Source organism: Mobula hypostoma, chromosome 8, assembly GCF_963921235.1.
Source record: "Mobula hypostoma chromosome 8, sMobHyp1.1, whole genome shotgun sequence".
Taxonomy (NCBI): Eukaryota; Metazoa; Chordata; class Chondrichthyes; order Myliobatiformes; family Myliobatidae; genus Mobula; species Mobula hypostoma.
This window is the reverse complement of record NC_086104.1, coordinates 128726043-128731814: the sequence shown is the minus strand read 5'-3', so window position 1 is coordinate 128731814 and position 5772 is coordinate 128726043.

Below are 5772 nucleotides of genomic sequence, written 5' to 3'. Positions count from 1 at the left end.
TTGGGGAATATGTCTTTGATTTAAGAAGCAATTTTTTTTCCTTCTATGTACAGACTGGGTGCTACTCTCTGCCTGCATGAATAAAAAGAATGTATTTCATCTTGGTTTATGGAATTCTGTGACTTTTTTTTCTCTCTCTTATCAGAGAGTCAAAGACCCAGAGCATGATGATAGAAAAGTCACCACAGGAGATTATTATTTTTTGTTAGCCCATTGTGCCTGGGTTGGTCAGACTCAGATATACAAAGCTAATTCAATGTGGAAATATTGGATAAGAATCTATAATTGATTAGCTTTAATATACTTTGTTCACCTTGTAAAGTAGTTCAATTGAACTCCCTAACGAAGGTGGTGTTAAGCCGTGAACAGGAAGGAGCTTTTACTGTTTAACCTAGTACATACTAACCAATCACAATGGTCTCGCCATGGTTATGTTGACACAGCCTCTCCTAATCTGGCTGTACTTGTTATTTTGGATTGTTCTCTCAATATTAATGTGCAGATAATGCCACTCTTCCTGTGACGCAGGAAATTCTGCAGTTGCTGGAAATCTTGCACACCAAATGCTGGAGGAACTCAGCCAGTCCGCTGGGAGTAAACAGTTGACCTTTTGGTTGAGACCCTCCTTTGGGACTGGAAAGAAAGGGGCCAGAAGGGAGCAGCACAGTAGTGTAGTTGGGGGGTGGCACAATAGCAGAGTAGTTAGCACAGCACTTCACAAGACAGATGACACGGGTTTAATTTCCACCGCAGACTGTAAGGAGCTTGTCTGTTCTCCCCATGAATACGTGGGTTTCCGCTGCCTGCTCCCGTTTCATCCCACAGTCCCAATATGTACCGATTGGTAGGTTAATCGGTCATTGTAAATTGTCCTGTGATTAGGCTTGGATTAAATTGGAAGTTTTTACGTGGTGTGGCTCGAAGGGCTGGGGGATGTGTTCCATGCTGTGCCTCCAAGAAAAAAGGCGTGAGGAGGGGAAGGAGTACAAGCTGTCAGGTGATGGGTGACACCAGGTGAGGGTTAAGCTGGGTTTGTGGTGAAGGGGGTTGAAGTAAGAAGCTTGGAGGTGATAGGTGGAAGAGCTCAATGCTGAAGAAGGAGGAATCTAATAGGACAGGACAGTGGACCATGGAAGAAAGGGAGGGAGGTGATGAGCAAGGTTCTACTTTACCAATTGATTATGTGCGATCAATAAAACCTCCAGTGGACAGCAGAACTGCATTCAACATTGAAGAGCTTTTATTTTCATTCTCAACGTCCATTGGCTTAAATCTGAGTCCCCTGCTCTTTGCATGTCAATTCATTGGAAAGGTTTCTCTGTTTGCTGTGCAGGAGAGGGATAGTAAATCAGCTGGAATGGAATCGTGGTGCAGACTCAATGGGCTGAATGGCTTGCTGCTCCTATGAAACTATAGGCATCTCGGCCAGGCCAGGGGCTTCTTCCAAAAGTATTATTTGATTTTGCGGTGTGTATAATGACTAATCAGAACATATTATCTCCATTCGCTGCACAAAGGGATTCAATGCACCAACGTATCTGTAGACCGGAAGACCAACGAGGCTCGGGCGTCTTCCTGTTTGTCTCAACCCCTGGAGCAGAGCCCTGTGTTGGACTGAGGGATGAAGCTCAGTGCAGCCAGCACAAAGTCTCTGCAGGGCAAGGACAAGAGCCTGGGGGCTACAGCCACTGGGCCCGTTTCAGATCTCCTCAGCCTACACGGAGTCCGCACGGAGGACATCTCACCTACACCTCCACACCTGGAGAGCAGAGTAGAGATGTGAGACGGCAGGTACTGGAATCTGGAGCAAATATCCACTGCTCAGGGGGTGAGGCAGAGGGATGGTTGACATTTTGATTAGAGGCTCCTTTTTTTTCTCTTTCCCCCTCCCCTCAAAACTGTCAGGTGAGTCCCGGTGCCTGTTTGTGAGTTTTGAGGAGGCATTTTCCTCTTGTACTCCTTCCCCTCATCCTCCCCATCTCCCCCGTCCCTCAAGCGCTGTTCAAAGAGCCACTGAGAGCTGTGTATCCCTCTGCCCCTTCACTTTCCTCTTTGGACCTGCCAATTATGCTCAGTCTTGAACTAAGTGGCCCCATGTACCATGAATCCGGTCTGTGTTCACCAGGGGCCAGAGTCTGGAGACTGTAAGGAATGGGTACAGTTCAGTCCTTTCCGGCTCTTCACTGTCAGTGACTGATCTACCTCTTGAGTCACACCCTTGTAGATCCATGTTCAATTAAGATGGTGACTGCATCTCTGGAGTGAAGATGTCCATTGGCTCAGCACTCTACGGAGGAGGTTTCTTGTCTCAGTCTGAAATTGCCCATCCTGATTGAAACCTCCTCAGCCAAAGGCATGTCTTACTGCTTGCAGACTGTGCTTTTCATTTCCAATGAGACCATTCCTCCAATTCAAACCTGCTATCCCTAGAACCAGGGGAACATTCCCTCTTCTTCCTTATTCTATCAGGCAGGTTACAAAAGCCTGAAAACGTGCTCAAGGACAGGCTCGAGGATAGCTTCCACCCTGCTGTGACAAGACACTTCAGTGGTTCCATTGTATGACCAAATGGACTCCTGACCTCACCATCTACCCTCTTTATGATCCTGCACCTTGTTGTTTACCTGCACTGCCCTTTCTCTGTAGCTGTTGCACTTCATTCTGCATTCTGTTATTATCTGACCTCGTACTCAGTCGGTGTAATGATTTGATCTGTACGATCAGTGTGCAGAACAAGCTTTTTACTGCAACAATAATAAGCCAATTTCACTTTCGTTTCCAATTCCCTGCTAACCCTTCAGGTTCAGGGTGGCACTTTCTGAGAAGTCCAGGGCGTAAAAGAGCAGATAGGATCTCATCGTTAGTCAAGTCATGTTTTGAGCGAGGGTATCAAACAAGGTTGTATGGGTAGAGATTAGGACTAAAGAGTGTTGTCACTTTGCTGGGGGTGTATTCTCAGAAACAAGTTTATTAACACTGATGTTCTGTGAAATCTGTTGTTTTATGGTAACGATTCCAGTACAGGATATAAAAATGGTGCAAAAGAAGAATAGTGAGGTACTGTTCATGGATTTGTGGACCATCAGAATCTGATGGAGGGGAAGAAGCTGTTAATAAAACTTTTGGGTGTGGATCTTCAGACTCTGCTACCTCCTCCCTGATGGTAGTAATGAAAAGCGGGCATGTCCTGGACAGCCAGGGCCTTTAGTGATGGATGCCATCTTCCTGAGGCAATACCTCCTGCATACAGCCTTGGTGGCGAGGAGGATTGTGTCTGTGATGGATAAGTCGTCAGGACCAGATGTGACTTACCCCAGGCTGCAATGGGAGGTAGGAGAAAAGATTGCTGGGACATTGGGTGAGATTCTTGTATCTTCACTGGGCAAATGAGAAACGGATTATTAGGGAATGACAAATGTGGTCTTCCTTCAAAGAAGGACACCAGTGAAGAGGGTGATAATTACAGACTTGAGAAGCACTAATCAGTGGTAGGGAGATAAGAGCAGAGGCAAAGACTGGTCAGAGATATCCATGGCTTCGTCAAGAAGGGCAAATCCTGCTTGAAGTACTTTTTTAAAGTACTTTGATGAAGGCAGTACAATAGATGTGGTTAAAGAGATGTCAGGAAGGTCTTCAACAAGGTCCCACATGGGAGACTAGTCCAAAAGGTTAGAGGATGGAGACTGGAGACGGTGCAGAGGGAATTCACAAGATAACAAAAGCTGCCTTCATCAAACAGGTGAAGTAGAAAACAATATTGAATTGAATTGACTTTATTACTTCCATCCTTCTCATACATGAGTAAAAATCTTCTTACATTATGTCTCTGTCTAAATGTGCAATATATAGTGATTTGTAATAAATAGTATGTACAACAGGACAGTCATAGAAATGCAATTGTATCAGCGTGAGTTAATCAGTCTGGTGGAAGAAGCTGTCCCGGAGCCTGCTGGTCCTGGCTTTTATGTTGTGGTACTGTTTCCCAGATGGTAGCAGCTGGAACAGTTTGTGGTTGGGGCGACTTGAGTCCCCAATGACCCTTTGGGTGCTTTTTACACACCTGGCTTTGTAGATGTGATCAATTGAACTTTAGACAATATCCATTCATCTTTGGTACTAATGAGAAAGAGTCGACTCCACTGCGCTGTGCTGCCGTGCTGGGATTTCAGAGCAGCAAAGGAAACACGAAAGCAAACTGATATCAGTGGCATGTTTACAGGGATCCCATGAAAACAAACGGAAGAGAACATTGCAAATGAAAGTAAGGAAATAACTGACATCCCGACCAAAACAAAAACATTACTCTGCTTTGCTGTCTCAAACACCAGAAATGTATCCTGGCTTTCATAATGGACCAGGTCTTGGCGAAGGTAACATGAGCATTGAAGTAAGACAAAGAAAATAACTGCATTAGGTTGTGACAAATCTCCCCCTTGGAAGTGCGTGCCTGCCTCTGTCCCCCTGACTGAGTGTTGCAACACATCTTCCTCCTTGTTCTACCCATCCTGCACCCAAGCTGCTGCGTAGTAAGCTGAAATCTTGCCTGAAAAATTTGTTGGAATTCCTTGAGGAAATAACAGGCAGGAAAGACAAAGGGGAATCGGTGGATGTTCAAGATTTTCAGAAGGTCTTTGACAAAGTGCTGCACCAGAGGCTTGTACACAAGATAAGAGCCCATGGTATTACTGGAAAGATACTAGCATGGACAGGGTATTGGCTGACAAACAGGGGGCATGGGGTGAAAATAACGAGGGCCTTAGTGGTGTTCTGCAGGGGTTGGTGTGGAAACCTCTTCTTTCTTTTTCCTATGGTCCACTCTCCTCTCCTATCAGATTCCTTCCTTTCTAACCATTTATCTTTCCTACCCACCAGGCTTCACCCATCACCTAGTTATCCTCCTTCCCTCCCCCCACCTTTTTAATTTGGGATCTTCCCCTTTCCTTTCCAGTCTTGAAGAAGGGTCTCAGCCCGAGACATCAACAGTTCCTCCAGCATTTTGTGTGTGTGTGTGTGTGTGTGTGTGTCTCTCCTCTTTATGGTATGTCGATCATCAGAATGATGGAATTGATGGCCCTTTTGGCCAAGTTTGTAGACATTACAAAGATGGGTGGAGGGGTACATAGTGCTAAGGGAGCAGAAGGACTTAGATTGGGAGACTGGGAACCTCTCATCACAGCGCTAAGCAGTATTGCATCTGTGTTGTACTGTCTCAGTACTTTTATATTTGTGTGCTGTAGCACTTCTTTTATTCGCAGTTATTTTGTAAATAACACTATTCTTTGCATTTCTGGTCAGATGCTAACTGCATTTCATTGGCTTTGTATCTGTACTCGGCACAATGACAATAAAGTTGAATCTAATCTAATCTAAAGAAGTGGCAGATGGAATACAGTGCAGGAAAGTGTATGGTCATGCACCCTAGGAGGAGGAATAAAAATATTGACTGTTTTCTAAACAAAGAACAAATTCAGAAATCAGAACTGCAAAGGGTCTTGGGACTCTTTCACAATGTTTCCTGCAACTTTTGTCACCCTGTTCATGTGTTCATTTAGTTAGGTGACTCAAATACCAGTGTTAGCAGAGAGTGGAGGTAACAGCATGTGTTTCTTGGCACTCCTCTACCTTTGTCATACAGGCCACTGGACTCATACCAAACATAAATCACCCATTTATTCTCCCCAGATTTTCTAAAAAGCTTCTGCCAGATTCTACCACCTGTGTACACATCAGCGGCAAGCTGCAGTGGCCAATGAACTCACTGACCTGTATGTC